Source organism: Ambystoma mexicanum, chromosome 4q, assembly GCF_040938575.1.
Source record: "Ambystoma mexicanum isolate Mex_15411 chromosome 4q, UKY_AmexF1_1, whole genome shotgun sequence".
NCBI classification, from domain to species: domain Eukaryota; kingdom Metazoa; phylum Chordata; class Amphibia; order Caudata; family Ambystomatidae; genus Ambystoma; species Ambystoma mexicanum.
Genome location: NC_090928.1, coordinates 432,847,328 through 432,865,521, shown reverse-complemented (window position 1 = coordinate 432,865,521; position 18,194 = coordinate 432,847,328). Strand labels below are relative to the sequence as shown.

Genomic DNA, 18,194 nt, shown 5'->3' with positions numbered 1-18,194 from the left:
GGTTTGATCAGGGCTTTAATGGATTTCATTATTTTTATGGGGCTACTTGTTGCAATGCATGGAATTGCACTATTTTGTGATTCAATCCTGTTTTCAGGTGTATGAGATTGGTGGCTGCCCCCAATGGGAGTATCAAATCCCCCAATTGCGCTGCAACCAAGTTCAGTCACCGGCCCAGTCACTGGAGCACTAGCTCTTTGGGCAGAACTAGAATTCACCTCCACTCCATTGAATGTGGTATCCTGCCGCCTCTCCTGGGACCTGGGAATGCACATTTGCTGTTCTAAGTCCTTACACTTTTTAAGGATTCTGTTTGCTACATTATGCAAATATTTGTTTTCATCACTCATCTTATTAATCACCTCCTGCATGTCGCACATTTGCATTTGGCATTCATTGAACTCTTTATTTCTCTTGTCTCTTTCTTGAGTCATTTTAATCATTTCTTGTTCTGCACTCTGGAGATCACATTCTTTTTCACAATGTTCTTTTTGTAAAATCTGCACTTCTAAAACAACCTCATCTTTATCCTGTCTAATGTGGTCTACTAAGGCTTTTATGTGTACCAATTCTTGCTCACTATCCTCAAATTGTTTCTTGCTTTTGGATAATTGAGCATCAAAGTCTCTGCATTTTAATTGCATGTCTTTTTGGCATACATCCAATTCTGCTCTTAACATTTCCTGATTTTTACTTGCCCCATCTAATTCAGTCTTTAACCTGTTAATTAGCTGGGTATCATTTTCCTGTATTCGCAGGGACTTATTCAAAATAAACCATATTTTGCTGCATAGCCGTATTAAACAGCCTTTCTCTGCGCTTTTATCGGCTGCATTCAATAATCTTGTAAGGCAGACCTGAATTATGCTGCCTTCTGCAAAAATATTGTTAGTTTTTCTTTCTGCACCTCACCCTGAATGCGGTCACGCCATTCTAAGGTGCTGTTCGACGACCACGTCCCATGTGCAAACAACTTTGCCTCTAAATATTGCACTAGGTCTGAAAATGTGGTTTCCCTTTGTGACATTCTGAAATTCGTTTTTAGTGGCACACTGCTACTATAAAATGGGTTCCCTTTAATGTGCAAATGGCAGTGTGAGACACGCTTGCCACGCCCAGTAGGTACTCTATGATCACTTTCCCGGCCTGCAACGCACCATAAATATGTTGGGTATTTTGTGGATATTTGGGGCTTTGCGGTATTTTCTTACCACCAAAATACCTTTAGCAATAATCACTCTCTATATTCATATTGGGTCACACATGACAATAATACATCGCATTATTTCAGAATTCAGACCTATTTAGATGATATGCGCGGTAGTTTGCGTGGTTGGTTGGTATAGTGGTTGGTTTATTTGTGGCCCCAATATCCAACATCCCTTGTTTTTTATCTAGATTGTTCTTGATCACTAGAGAGACCTCAGGCCTACATTTTAGGGATACCACATTTTCAGTGTTAGTGTTGTGTGCCACCATGGGCTATTGTGGTATTTTTGTGGTAATTTCCACTACCTTATATGAAATGGTACAACATTATTTGTGATAAAATGAACAGAGAGCTGCGAGAATATATTCAATTGGTAACATTAAATATGCTGATAAGAGATTGAGACTCCCTCGAATACACTGACTGAACAGTTTCGCACACTTTCGCACAGCTCCCACTCGCTTCTATAATTATCTTATCTGTTCAGCATGAGTTTTCTCCGGCTAATCTCTTTCTGAATTTGGCTCCCTTGAAAATCAACCCCAGTGAGAACAAGCGTCTGCCGTTCTCAAACCGGGGTTATTGCCTGGAACTCTCAGCTTTTGCAGCAGGAATCCCCAGCCAGGAAACAGATCCTTCTCCCAGCTCTGCAAGATCTCGATTGTTCTCCCCCTCCCCTCAAGCTTCTCCAGCAAAGTTCTACTCACAGCCTCTAGCATGATACTTACTATGACGCTGCTCCAATCAGAATCAATCATGTCATCTCCTCCCTCACTACACAATGGCTCACTTCTACAGTGGCAATTGTAACAAACTGATTTCCTGTTCCTTCAACCTCTTTGCTTCCTGTAGTTATGTGGACAGAGCAGCAGAAAAAAAAATGAATGTGCTTTTAAAAGTTCACTTTCAGAGTAGGCCTAATTCTGCAGTGGAGACACATTTTTATTAGTGGGTTATGTTAAATGAAGTTGTATTAGTCAGGTTAGTTATTAATAAGGTTAGTTATTAATTTTCAAATGTGTCTCTTGCAACATAGGCATTTCAGGTGAAAAATAGTGTGCATTTTGAATGTGCACATGTGTGCTTTTAACTGTAAAAATAGATTTGCATCTTATATGTAAAAATAGTTTTTGACTGAATAGCCTATCTTTACTTATATGTCCATGTTACTCTGGCAACACATATAGCAATTCACCACACCCATGTGGTGGTGCTGCATCAAAAAAAAAAATGCTACCTGTGCAGTAGTGCTGTACTCTGTGCTGTAACACGCCAAATATCCTTACAGCAGATAAAGGACATCTTCTGCACCCCATATAGATATAAGTAGGGTTTGGTGGCTGAAAATGCATTGCTTTGATGGTGATTGCATGTTGCTTCCACTTTGTACATATTACTGAATTAATATACGTGAACATTTCAGTAATGTGGGTATAGCTCGGTGTTAGAGCCTTTTACTACAGATCAAGAGGTCCGTAGTTCAAATCTGGGTGCCCCCTTGTCCAACTGTTTTACCTGTAGAAATATTTCCGAATTAAATAAATTGAAGAAAACATTTACAATCTCAGCATTTTATGTAATAAGCAACACAGTTCTACATTTGAAATGCTCCTGGTCATCACCTGAAACATAGGGTAAACACCATTAAGCTGTTTAGGATTTCTTCGTATGATACAAGCTTTATTTTACAATCACCCAAGTTCTACTGGTGATATTATCAGTTTGAAATAGTCGATTGGAAGCTCATATGAATGTTATAAAACTTTGGCGGAAATCAATAATATGACCTTAATGAAATGTATTATTTTTTACAGCTGACCAGAAGTGCACTGATGTTATTAGTTCTACAAGTTCCATGCAGTCACCCACTCTATCACCTTTCAAATAAAGGGAAGTTTTCAGCATTCAAGGGTTTAACTCAGGGGTAGAGCGTCGGAGTGCAGTTCAAGAAGTTCCTGTTTCATAACCATATACCCTTTTCAATAGATCCTGTTAAAATGTTTTTGAACTCAAGGCACTGTAAGAAACAATAGGATATATCATAATTTCATCTACAAAACAATGAACAATTGGGTTTAACTATGCTCTTAGCACAAAATCAACAAACTGTCGTAGAAAAGCAGTTACGTTTTGCAGATTTTGTGCATTTGACAAAAGTTTTTTTTTCGCCATGTTCCAAGATCTACATGTGATACGAAATGTATGATTTCTTGCAATGGAAACCTCACTGTATTTTACCAAGGCAGATAAAGGACATCTTTTGCACCCCATGTAGATATAAGGAGGGTTGGGTGGCAAACAAAGCATTGCGTTGATGGTGATTGCATGTTGATTCCACTTTGCACATATTACTGAATTAATATAGGAGAGCATTTCAGAGCTGGGGGTATAGGTCAGTGGTAGAGCATTTGACTTCAAATAAAGAGGTTCCTAGTTCAAATCTGGGTGCCCCCTTGTCTAGCTATTTTACCTGCAGAAATATTTTTGAATTAAATAAATTGAAGAAAACATTTACAATTTCAGCATTTTATGTAATAAGCAACACAGTTCTACATTTGAAATGCTCCTGATCATCACCTGAAACATAGGGTAAACACCATTAAGCTGTTTAGGATATCTTCGTATGATACAAGCTTTATTTTACATTCACCCAAGTTCTACTGGTGATATTATCAGTTTGAAATAGTCAATTGGAAGCTCATGTGAATGTTAAAAAACTATGGCGGAAACCAATAATATGCCCTTAATGAAATGTATGAATTTGTACAGCTGACCAGAAGGGCACTGATGTCATTAGTTCTACAAGTTCCATGCAGTCACCCACTCTATCAACTTTTTAAAAAAGGCCAGTTTTTTCAGCATTCAAGGATTTAACTCAGTGGTAGAGCATAAGAGTGCAGTTCAAGACGGCCCTTTTTCATAACCATATGCCCTCTTCAATAGATCCTGTTAAAATATTTTTGAACCCAATGCACTGTAAGAAACAATAGGATATATCATCATTTCATATACAAAACAATGAACAATTGGGTTTAACTATGCTCTTAGCACAAAATGAACAAACTGCAGTAGAGAAGCAGTTATGTTTTGCAGAATTTGTGCATTATACAAAAGTTTTTTTTTTCATGTTCCAAGATCTACATGTGATACGAAATGTATGAATTCTTGCAATGGAAACCGCACTGTATTTTACCAAGGCAGATAAAGGACATCTTTTGCACCCCATATAGTTATAAGGAGGGTTTGGTGGCTGAAAATGCATTGCTTTGATGGTGATTGCATGTTGCTTCCACTTTGTACATATTACTGAATTAATATGGGTGAACATTTCAGAATTGGGTCTGTAACTCAGTGGTAGAGCATTTGACTGCAGAGCAAGAGATCCCTAGTTCAAATCGGGATGGCCTCTTGTCCAACTGTTTTACCTGTAGACATTCTTTTAATTAAATAAATTGAAGAAAACATTTGCAATCTCAGCATCTTATTTAATAAGCAGCACAATTCTACATTTGAATGCTCCTGATCATCACCTGAAACATAGGGTAAACACCATTAAGCTGTTTAGGATTTCTTCATATGATACAAGTTGTGCTTCACATTCACCCAAGTTCTACTGGTGATATAATCAGTTTGAAATAGTCCATTGGAACCTCAAATGAATGTTATAAAACTTTGTCAGAAACCAATAATATGCCCTTAATTAAATGTATTAATTCGTACAGCTGACCAGAAGAGCACTGATGACATTAGTTCTACAAGTTCCATGCAGTCACCCACTCTATCACCTTTTTAAAAAAGGGCAGTTTTCAGCATTCGAGGGTTTAACTCAGTGGTAGAGCGTAGGAGTGCAGTTCAAGAAGTCCCTGTTTCATAACCATATACGCTCTTCAATAGATCCTGTTAAAATGTTTTTGAACCCAATGCACTGTAAGAAACAATAGGATATATCATCATTTCATATACAAAACAATGAACAATTGGGTTTAACTATGTTCTTAGCCCAAAATCAACAAACTGCAGTAGAGAAGCAGCTACGTTTTGCAGAATTTGTGTATTTGACAAAAGTTTTTTTCCATGTTCCAAGATCTACATGTGATACAAATTGTATGAATTCTTGCAATGGAAACCTCACTGTATTTTACCAAGGCAGATAAAGGACATCTTTTGCACCCCATATAGTTATAAGGAGGGTTTGGTGGCTGAAAATGCATTGCTTTGATGGTGATTGCATGTTGCTGCCACTTTGTACATATTACTGAATTAATATGGGTAAACATTTCAGAACTGGGGCTCTAGCTCAGTGGTAGAGCATTTGACTGCAGCTCAAGCTGTCCATAGTTCAAATCTGGATCCCCCTTGTCTAACTGTAGAAGTATTTGTTTAAATAAATTGATGAAAACATTTATATTCTCAGCATTTTATTTAATACGCAACACAGTTCTACATATGATATGCTCCTGATCATCACCTGAAACATAGGGTAAACACCATTAACCTGTTTAGGATGTCTTCGTATGATACAAGCTGTGTTTTACATTCACCCAAGTTCTATTGGTGATATTATCAGTTTTAAATAGTCCATTGGAAGCTCATATGAATGTTATGAAACTTTGGCGGAAACCAATAATATGCCCTTAATGAAATGTATTAATTCATACAGCTGACCAGAAGTGCACTGATGTCATTAGTTTTACAAGTTCCATGCAGTCAACCACTCTATCACCTTTTTATAAAAGGGCAGTTTTCAGCATTCAAGGGTTTAACTCAGTGGTAGAGCGTAGGAGTGCAGTTCAAGAAGTCCCTGTTTCATAACCATATACCCTCTTCAATAGATCCTATTAAAATGTTTTTGAACCCAATGCACTGTAAGAAACAATAGGATATATCATCATTTCATATACAAAACAAGGAACAATTGGGTTTAACTATGCTCTTAGCACAAAATCAGCAAACTGCAGTAGAGAAGCAGTTACGTTTTGCAGAATTTGTGCATTTGACAAAAGTTTTTTTCCATGTTCCAAGATCTACATGTGATACGAAATCTATGAATTCTTGCAATGGAAGACTCACTCTATTTTACCAAGGCAGATAAAGGACATCTTTTGCACCCCATATAGTTATAAGGAGGGTTTGGTGGCTGAAAATGCATTGCTTTGATGGTGATTGTATGTTGCTTCCACTTTGTACATATTACTGAATTAATATGGGTGAATACTTCAGAATTGGGTGGTATAACTCAGTTGAAGAGCATTTGACTTTAGATCAAGAGTTCCCTAGTTCAAATCCGGGTGCCCCCTTGTCCAACTGCTTTACCTGTAGACAATTTTTTAATTAAATAAATTGAAGAAAACATTTACAGTCTCAGCATTTTATTTAATAAGCAACACAGTTCTACATTTGAATGCTCCTGATCATCACATGAAACATAGGGTAAACACCATTAAGCTATTTAGGATTTCTGCATATGATACAAGCTGTGCTTCACATTCACCCAAGTTCTACTTGTGATATTATCAGTTTGAAATAGTCCATTGGAAGCTCATATGAATGTTATAAAACTTTGGCGGAAACCAATAATATGCCCTTAATGAAATGTATGAATTTGTACAGCTGACCAGAAGGGCACTGATGTCATTAGTTCTACAAGTTCCATGCAGTCACCCACTCTATCAACTTTTTAAAAAAGTCCAGTTTTTTCAGCATTCAAGGGTTTAACTCAGTGGTAGAGCATAGGAGTGTAGTTCAAGACGTCCCTTTTTCATAACCATATGCCCTCTTCAATAGATCCTGTTAAAATGTTTTTGAACCCAATGCACTGTAAGAAACAATAGGATATTTCATCATTTCATATACAAAACAATGAACAATTGGGTTTAACTACGCTCTTAGCACAAAATGAATTAATATGGGTAAACGTTTCAGAACTGGGGCTATAGCTCAGTGGTAAAGCATTTGACTGCAGATCAAGAGGTCCCTAATTCTAATCTGGATGCCCCCGTTGTCCAACTGTTTTACCTGTAGAAATATTTGTTTAATTAAATAAATTGATGAAAACATTTACAATCTCAGCATTTTATGTAGTAAGCAACACAGTTCTACCTTTGAAATACTCCTGATAATCACCTGAAACATAGGGTAAACACCATTAAGCTGTTTAGGATTTCTGCTTATGATACAAGCTGTGTTTTACATTCACCCAAGTTCTACTGGTGATATTATCATTTTGAAATAGTCCATTGGAACCTCATATGAATGTTATAAAACTTTGTCGGAAACCAATAATCTGCCCTTAATGAAATGTATGAATTTGTACAGCTGACCAGAAGTGCACTGATGTCATTAGTTCTACAAGTTCCACACAGTCACCCACTCTATCACCTTTTTAAAAAAAGGGCAGTTTTCAGCATTCAAGGGTTTAACTCAGTGGAAGAGCGTAGGAGTGCAGTTCAAGAAGTCCCTGTTTCATAACCATATACCCTCTTCAATAGATCCTGTTAAAATGTTTTTGAACCCAATGAACAGTAAGAAACAATAGGATATATCATCATTTCATATACAAAACAATGAACAATTTGGTTTAACTATGCTCTTAGCACAAAATCAACAAACTGCAGTAGAGAAGCAGTTACGTTTTCAGATTTTGTGCATTTGACAAAAGTTTTTTTTTCCATGTTCCAAGATCTACATGTGATACGAAATGTATGAATTCTTGCAATGGAAACCTCACTGTATTTTGCCAAGGCAAATAAAGGACATCTTTTGCACCCCATATAGTTATAAGGAGGGTTTGGTGGCTGAAAATGCATTGCTTTGGTGGTGATTGCATGTTGCTTCCACTTTGAACATATTACTGAATTAATATGGGTGCACATTTCAGAGCTGTGGGTATAGCTCAGTGGAAGAACATTTGACTTCAGATCTAAAGGTCCCTAGTTCAAATCTGGGTGCCCCCTTGTCGAACTCTTTTACCTGTAAAAATATTTGTTTAATTAAATAAATTGAAGGAAACATTTACAATCTCAGCATTTTATGTAATAAGCAACAACGTTCTACATTTGAATGCTCCTTATCATTACCTGAAAAAAGGGTAAACACTGTTAAACTGTTTAGGACTTCTGCGTATGATACAAGCTGTGCTTCACATTCACGCAAGTTCTACTGGTGATATTATCAGTTTGAAATAGGCAATTGGAAGCTTGTTTGATTGTTATAAAACTTTGGCAGAAACCAACAATATGCCCTTAATGAAATTTATTAATTTGTACAGGTGACCAGAAGTGCACTGATGTCATTAGTTCTACAAGTTCCATGCAGTCACCCACTCTATCACCTTTTTAAAAAAGGACAGTTTTCAGCATTCAAGGTTTTAACTCACTGGTAGAGCGTAGGAGTGCAGTTCAAGAAATCCCTGTTTCATAATCATATACCCTCTTCAATACATCCTCTTAAAATGTTTTTGAACCCAATGCACTGTACGAAACAATAGGATATATCATCATTTCATATACAAAACAATGAACAATTGGGTTTAACTATGCTCTTAGCACAAAATCAACAAACTGCAGTAGAGAAGCAGTTAAGTTTTCCAGAATGTGTGCATTTGACAAAAGTTTTTTTCCATGTTCCAAGATCTACATGTGATACGAAATATATGAATTCTTGCAATGGAAACCTCACTGTATTTTACCTAGGCAGATAAAGGACATCTTTTGCACCCCATATAGTTATATGGATGGTTTGGTGGCTGAAAATGCATTGCTTTGATGGTGATTGCATGTTGCTTTCATTATGTACATATTATTGAATTAATATAGGTGAAATTTTCAGAACTGGGGGTATAGCTCAGTGGTAGAGCATTTGACTACTAATCAAGAGGTCCCTAGTTCTAATCTGGATGCCTCACTTGTCCAATTGTTTTACCTGTAGAAATATTTGTTTAAATAAATTGATGAAAACATTTACAATCTCAGCATTTTATGTAATAAGCAACACAGTTATACATTTGAAATGCTCCTGATCATCTCCTGAAACATAGGGTAAACACCATTAAACTGTTTAGGACTTCTGCGTATGATACAAGCTGTGCATCACATTCACCCAAGTTCTACTGGTGATATTATCAGTTTGAAATAGTCCATTGGAAGCTTGTATGAATGTTGTAAAACTTTGGCAGAAACCAATAATATGCCCTTAGTGAAATTTATTAATTTGTACAGCTGGCCAGATGTGCACTGATGTTATTAGTTCCAAAAGTTCCATGCAGTCACCCACTCTATCACCTTTTTAAAAAAGGACAGTTTTCAGCATTCAAGGTTTTAACTCAGTGGTAGAGCGTAGGAGCGCAGTTCAAGAAGTCCCTGTTTCATAACCATATACCCTCTTCAATACATCCTCTTAAAATGTTTTTGAACCCAATGCACTCTAAGAAACAATAGGATATATCATCATTTCATATACAAAATAATGAACAATTGGGTTTAACTATGCTCTGAGCACAAACTCAACAAACTGCAGTAGAGAAGCAGTTATGTTTTGCAGAATTTGTGCATTTGACAAAAGTTTTTTTCCATGTTCCAAGATCTACATGTGATACAAATTGTATGAATTCTTGCAATGGAAACCTCACTGTATTTTACCAAGGCATATAAAGGACATCTTTTGCACCCCATATAGTTATAAGGAGGGTTTGGTGGCTGAAAATGCATTGCTTTGATGGTGATTGCATGTTGCTTCCACGTTGTACATATTACTGAATTAATATGGGTAAACGTTTCAGAACTGGGGCTATAGCTCAGTGGAAGAGCATTTGACTGCAGATCAAGAGGTCCCTAATTCTAATCTGGATGCCCCCGTTGTCCAACGGTTTTCCTGTAGAAATATTTGTTTAATTAAATAAATTGATGAAAACATTTACAATCTCAGCATTTTTTGTAATAAGCAACACAGTTCTACCTTTGAAATGCTCCTGATCATCACCTGAAACATAGGGTAAACACCATTAAGCTGTTTAGGATTTCTGCTTATGATACAAGCTGTGTTTTACATTCACCCAAGTTCTACTGGTGATATTATCAGTTTGAAATAGTCCATTGGAACCTCATATGAATGTTATAAAACTTTGGCGTAAAAAAATAATATGCCCTTAATGAAATGTATTAATTTATACAGCTGGCCAGAAGTGCATTGATGTCATTATTTCTACAAGTTCCATGCAGTCACCCACTCTATCACCTTTTTAAAAAAGGACAGTTTTCAGCATTCAAGGTTTTAACTCAGTGGTAGAGCGTAGGAGTGCAGTTCAAGACGTCCCTTTTTCATAACCATATGCCCTCTTCAATAGATCCGGTTAAAATGCTTTTGAACCCAATGCACTGTAAGAAACAGTAGGATATATCATCATTTCATATTCAAAACAATGAACAATTGGGTTTAACTATGCTCTCAGCACAAAATCAACAAACTGCATTAGAGAAGCAGTTATGTTTTGCAGAATTTTTGCATTTGACAAAGGTTTTTTTTCCATGCTCGAAGATCTACATGTGATACGAATTGTATGAATTCTTGCAATGGAAACCTCACTGTATTTTACCAAGGCAGATAAAGGACGTCTTTTGCACCCCATATAGTTATAAGGAGGGTTTGGTGGCTGAAAATGCATTGTTTGATGGTGATTGCATGTTGCTTCCACTTTGAACATATTACTGAATTAATATGGGTGCACATTTCAGAGCTGCGGTTATAGCTCAGTGGAAGAACATTTGACTGCAGAAAGAGAGGTCCCTAGTTCAAATCTGGGTGCCCCGTTGTCCAACTGTTATACCTGTAGAAATATGTTTTTAATTAAATAAATTGAAGAAAACATTTACAATCTCAGCATTTTATGTAATAAGCAACACAGTTCTACATTTGAAATGTTCCTGATCATCACCTGAAACATAGGGTAAACACGATTAAGCTGTTTAGGATTTCTTCCCATTATACAAGCTGTGTTTTACATTCACCCAAGTTCTACTGGTGATATTATCAGTTTGAAATAGTCCATTGGAACCTCCTATGAATGTTATAAAACTCTGGCAGAAACCAATAATATGCCCTTAATGAAATGTATTAATTCGTACAAATGACCAGAAGTGCACTGATGTCATTAGTTCTACAAGTTCCATGCAGTCACCCACTCTATCACCTTTTTTAAAAAAGGACAGTTTTCAGCATTCAAGGTTTTAACTCAGTGGTAGAGCATAAGAGTGCAGTTGAAGACGTCCCTGTTTCATAACCATATGCCCTCTTCAATAGATCATGTTAAAATGTTTTTGAACCCAGTGCATTGTAAGAAACAATAGGATATATCATCATTTCATATACAAAACAATGAACAATTGGGTTTAACTATGCTCTTGGCACAAAATCAACAAACTGCAGCAGAGAAGCAGTTACGTTTTGCAGAATTTGTGCATTTGACAAAAGTTTTTTTTCCATGTTGCAAGATCTACATGTGATACGAAATGTATGAATTCTTGCAATGGAAACCTCACTGTATTTTACCAAGGCAGATAAAGGACATCTTTTGCATCCCTTATAGTAGTTATAACGAGGTTTTGGTGGCTGAAAATGCATTGCTTTGATGGTGATTGCATGTTGCTTCCACTTTGAACATATTACTGAATCAATATGGGTGCACATTTCAGATAGCTCAGTGGAAGAACATTTGACTGCCGATAGAGAGGTCCCTAGTTCAAATCTGGGTGTCCCCTTGTCCAACTGTTATACCTGTAGAAATATTTGTTTAATTAAATAAATTCAAGGAAACATTTACAATATCAGCATTTTATGTAATAAGCAACAAAGTTCTACATTTGAATGCTCCTTATCATTACCTGAAAAAAGGGTAAACACCATTAAACTGTTTAGGACTTCTGTGTATGATACAAGCTGTGCGTCACATTCACCCAAGTTCTACTGGTGATAGTATCAGTTTGAAATAGTCCATTGGAAGCGTGTATGAATGTTATAAAACTTTGGCAGAAACCAATAATATGCCCTTAACCCTTTAAGTGCCCTGGGTATTTCTCCCCAGTGCCAGGGCCTTTTTTGGTGATTTCGGTATGTGGCCATTCAATGGCTTGCAACTTTTTTGTTACATGAGATATCTCAGCCAAATTTGGCTCCTTTTTTTCCCACATGTAGGCGGTCGTATCGCTACCCAGGAATCCTAGGTTGCTGTAGGGGGGGTGAGAGAAAATAAGCAAAAAGCCCGAAAATGTTGTTTTTTTTAAAAAGAAATGCCAATATAATGATGTACCAAGAAGCCTGTGGTTTTTTCATTGTAAGAGCTAGGAACAAATGGTTTGCTGTGCTGAGTTCCCCAATTTCCTGGCTTTCAAGAACAGGTTGAGTGGAAATGGAAAAAAATTATTTTGATGTGGTTAACCGTTTTGTGAGAGGTAGGCGATTTTGGCCATTTTTGCCAATTGGACATGCATGGACGGAATGGAAGAAAAGGGTAGGAAAGCCGAATTGGAGGACAGAAAGGCATATATTTCTGAAAAGTAGACAAAATTCCAAGTTTAGGAAGGGGTGATTTGCGTAGGTCAGGCAACAAGTAGGTAGGGGAAACTGCCATAGATTGGGGGAAAAGCGGGAAAATGACCGAAAAAAAGGTATTTGTTGGACATGGTTGGCTTGGTACGGCAATGGCTTCTATGAATTTTGAGAAAAGCAATGCTCCGCTACATTCCCCCGACTCTTGCAGTTAGGAGAGCACACATTTTTTGTAGTGTTTTGCAAAACAAGTGTAAAGACTTGTAGGGGGTGTCTGTACTTCCGCTCTCTAAATGGTAGAGGGGAGGCACAGGAGACCCTAGCCAAGATTCTCTATAAGGTAGCATTGGACGAGCAATCAAGGCCTGGCTTCTCAGGAGGTGATGCAGGCTGGTTCTTAAGTACAGTGTAGTCCCCGAACCCCCACAAAGGAATGTCCACACACTGTATTACTGAAAACACAGTCTTTATATAATTAATATTCAAGGGTATGTACACGATCACAATAACGCACTTTGTACTTGGAAGTCAATAATGATAAATATATACAATTCTAAAGTGTTACCACCAATGTTATCAAATCTCATTAATGTGCATCAACTGTACGGTTAAAATGTCACACAGATTAATAAGGAGGAAACCAGCAATAGAGATAGGAAGGAATGCAAGATGGTTGAAACAATAGGCAGAATACTGGCCCCGTACCCTAGACACAGTTCTGTGTGGAGATCCCCCCACCTGGGCAACCTGTAAAATAAGATATATCGCACAAGCCCAGTCCATATGCTCAATAGTCTCAAAGTACTTGGTGGAGTAGAGTTCTCCGACGATGCGTCGACCGATCCTTCTTGAGTGCCTCCCTTTCAGGCGGGAGCCACGGATCGTCGAAAGTTGTCGGGGAACATGGCGTTCGGTGTCGGGGAATCGACGGCCCTTCTTGAGTGCCCTCCCTTTAAGGCAGGAGACACGGGTCGTCGAACATCCGACGTTGAACAGGTGGAACTACGGCAGTGAAGTGGCAGCTTCGTTCCTAGCGGTGCTCGTCGACGACAGAGAGTTGGCGTCCTGCAAGGAAGAGGCATGCGGGGCACCTCGGTGACGATAGTTCTGGACCGCAAAGAGATGATGAAGAACTGTGGCCCAGCAAGGGCGTCGAGTCGTCAGCGTCTCTGTGGTCCTTAGGTGGCAGGAAACCCACCGGTGGATGCTCCTCGGCGCGTCGACGGTCGGGCCTTCTCCAGCAGGAGACAAGCGGATGACGATGCAGGCGAGAGCGTCCAATGATCAATGAAAGTTCTTAGGCAAACGGGAGCATGGCGGCTCCGGTTGGCGACGGCGGTCCTCGACAGTGACGGACAACAGTCCGAGTGCTTCTCCTTGGAGTTCCGCAACAGTCCCCGTATCTGGTCGGCAGCCTGTCATAGGTCTGTCTACCAGGGAGCTTTGGCAAAGATCAGCTGTGCACGATGGTCCCTCGTAGCTCGTGAAGAGGGCGCCTTACCAGGCCCTCTCTGAGTCCGTCCTTGGAGGCACAGCAGCTTTCAGATTGTGAAGGAGAGCAAGCAGGGATTCAAGGTCAAGAGTCAGTTAAACCAGTTACTCGTCGTAGTGGACTTCAGCTTCTGAACATGATTCCTAGCTGTGAGAGGCCCAGATATACTGTTGATCTCCCATTCATTCCGCTGGGTCACACTCAAGCATCCAATCACGACTACAGGCATTTATGCAGGCAGGCAGCCTATCAGGCACACAAGATATTCAGGCCATTCACTTCTCTCCAGACACTCACAACAAGTTATGTGTATTGGGACAAGTACCGATCCATTCAACACTCCAAGCTGCATTCATACCGGTTTCGGGCAGGGTTGTCTCAGTCATTGTGTCAACCACCAGATACTAGACACCCACAACACAGAATGCAAATTCGTCACACACTCTATTCACCCAGGTCCCACCCACAGGAGGTACCCACAACATACATCACCGGGAAGTCTCCAGCTAGTCTGACCGGGCCTTCACAACAACACCATATATGGCAGCCAGTCAGGGGGAAGGGACAGAGTCAGGGCTTCCCAGAACTTTGGGAAAACAAAGTAATGGGTAATAGAAAGCAAGAGGCCACCGGGGCCATCTTGTTTTCCATCAGGAATCAAGTGATCCCAATGGCAGGGCCGGGGTATCCCAAAATGAAGGATACTCTGCTCACCTGTCAAATTCAGCATGGAGCTGCCACCAGCCCATACCCTACTCTGCTGGCCACCCACAGGTGCCCAAAAACATACACTAGGGGCACAAGGTTGTACTCCCACCCATGGGTGCCATAAGGGTATACCACAGGTCCATTCACCAAACCAAAAGAAAGAGAGCTGCACCGCCAGGAGTCCCACATGAACTCCTGCGTGGAAAACATGACAGAACACATGATAAAAAGCAGTAAAGGACAAGGATACGGAGGCCCTGTCCCTCCGATGCATTTCCAGCATCACAACAAGCAATACCACAAGCCAAACACTGAGCCATGGTACACAGGAGTTTTACGCTCACAGCCTGAACAGACGCACTTAGCATGTGTAAATCGGCAAAACCAATGTGGTGAGGAAAGGCAAGCATACATTTTTTGAAAGAACACAGGTAGACCTTTTCAAGGGTAGGTGACTTGTGCAGGTTACAAAAGTGTATGGTGCCTAAAGCAGCGACTAAATGTCGGTCACATTTGGGAAAGAAAGGGTTGTGTGACAAAGGCCACCAGCAAATGGGTCAAAACGTTATGAAAACCACACAAACACAACACATGGCCTGCCGTCCCGCGTTCCCACAAGTGTCCCAATGAAAACGGTACCTCACATGTGTGGGTGCACTTACCTGGCCGCCAAGGGGAAAGCCTAAAACACAAGGAACCCCAAGTCTGTTTTCTGACCGGAATTTGAGACGATCTGCCGACCGGCTCAACATACAGATATGGGCCTCGGGTGTCCAAGACACCGGGGAAAACAGGGAACCCAATGCATTTCCGAAAAGAGGACACCCGTGGGAATCTTCAGAGGTATGATATGCCCAAATCGTCCCAGAATTTATTACCCAGACCCCACCGCAAAGTCCGAAATGTGGGAAAAAAAGCATTTTCTGCACATTTCGCTCGGCTCACCCATCGAAACACGCCCCCAACAGCACATGGCCTACCGTCCCGCATTCCCAAAGGTGTCCCGATGAAACGGTACCTCACATGTGTGGGTGCACCTACCTGGCCGCCAAGGGGAAAGCCTAAAACACAAGTAACCCCAAGTCTGTTTTCTGACCGGAATTTGAGACGCTCTGCCGACCGGCACAACATACAGATATGGGCCTCGGGTGTCCAAGCCGCTGAGGGAAACAAGGAACCCCATGCATTTCCGAAAAGAGGACACCCGTGGGAATCCACAGAGATATGATATGCCCAAATCGCCCCAGAATGTATTACCCAGACACCCCCGCAAAGTCTGAAATGTGGGGAAAAAATGCATTTTCCGCAAATTTCGTTCGGCTCACCCATCGAAAACACGCTCCCAAACGCACATGGCCTACCGTCCCGCGTTCCCACAGGTGTCCCGATTAAAAAAATACCTCACATGTGTGGGTGCACCTACCTGGCTGCCAAGGGGAAAGCCTAAAACACAAGTAACCCCAAGTCTGTTTTCTGACCGGAATTTCAGACGCTCTGCCGACTGGCACAACATACAGAGATGGGCTGAGGGTGTGCAAGCCACTGGGGAAAACAGGGAACCCCATGCATTTCCGAAAAGAGGACACCCATGGGAATCCGCAGAGGTATCATATGCCCAAATGGCCCCAGAATTTATTACCCAGACACCCCCGCAAAGTTCAAAATGTGGGGGAAAAAATGCATTTTCCGCACATTTTGCTCGGCTCACCCATCGAAACACGCCCCCAACAACACATGGCTAACCGTCCCGCGTTCCCACAGGTGTCCCAATGAAAACGGTACCTCACATGTGTGGCTGCACCTATCTGGCCGCCAAGGGGAAAGCCTAAAACACAAGTAACCCCAAGTCTGTTTTCTGATTGGAATTTGAGACGCACTGCCGACCGGCATAACATCCAGATATAGGCCTCGGGTGTCCAAGCTACTGGGGAAAACAGGGAACCCCATGCATTTACGAAAAGAGGACACCCGTGGGAATCTGCAGAGGTATAATATGCCCAAATCGCCCCAGAATTTATTTCCCAAACACCCCCGCAAAGTCCGAAAAGTGGGGAAAAAAACGCATTTTCCTCACATTTCACTCGGCTCACCAATCGAAGCACACCCCCAAGAGCACATGGCCTACCGTCCCGCGTTCCCACAGGTGTTCCGATGAAAACGGTACCTCACATGTGTGGGTGCACCTACCTGGCCACCAAGGGGAAAGCCTAAAACACATGTAACCCCAAGTCTGTATTCTGACCGGAATTTGAGACGATCTGCCGACCGGCCCAACATACAGATATGGGCCTCGGGTGTCCAAGCCGATGGGGGAAGCAGGGAACCCCATGCATTTCCGAAAAGAGGACACCAGTGGCAATCCTCAGAGGTATGATATGCCCAAATCGCCCCAGAATGTATTACCGAGAGATCCCCGCAAAGTCTGAAATGTGGGGAAAAAAACGCATTTTCCGCACATTTCGCTCGGCTCACCCATCGAAAACACGCTCCCAAATGCACATGGCCTACCGTCCCACGTTCCAACAGGTGTCCCGATGAAAACGATACCTCACATGTGTGGGTGCACCTACCTGGCCGCCAAGGGGAAAGCCTAAAACACAAGTAACCCCAAGTCTGTTTTCTGACCGGAATTTGAGACGCTCTGCCGACCGGCACACAATACAGATATGGGCCTTGTTTGTCCAAGCCACCGGGGAAAACAGGGAACCCCATGCATTTCTGAAAAGAGGACACCCGTGGGAATCCGCAGAGGTATGATATGCCCAAATCAACCCAGAATTTATTACCCAAACACCCCCGCAAAGTCCGAAAAGTGGGGAAAAAAATGCATTTTCTTCACATTTCACTCGGCTCACCAATCGAAGCACACTCCCAACAGCACATGGCCTACCATCCCGCATTCCCACAGGTGTCCCGATGAAAACGGTAACTCACATGTGTGGGTGCACCTACCTGGCCGCCAAGGGGAAAGCCTAAAACACAAGTAACCCCAAGTATGTTTTCTGACCGGAATTTGAGACGCACTGCCGACCGGCACAACATACAAATATGGGCCTCGGGTGTCCAAGCCGCTAGTGGAAACAGGGAACCCCATGCATTTCCGAAAAGAGGACACCCGTGGGAATCCTCAGAGGTATGATATGCACAAATCGCCCGAGAATGTATTACCCAGACACCCTCGCAAAGTCCGAAATGTGGGGAAAAAAAAGCATTTTCCGCACATTTCGCTCGGCTCACCCATCGAAA

General features: G+C 41.0%; 1 non-coding gene across 1 annotated transcript; it reads left to right on the top strand.

Moving 5' to 3' along the window:
* The first annotated feature begins 9,041 nt into the window (after nucleotides 1-9,041).
* Nucleotides 9,042-9,114, top strand: TRNAS-ACU (transfer RNA serine (anticodon ACU)). Its single transcript has one exon. It is a non-coding gene; the product is annotated as a tRNA-Ser (tRNA).
* Nucleotides 9,115-18,194: the final 9,080 nt, after the last annotated feature.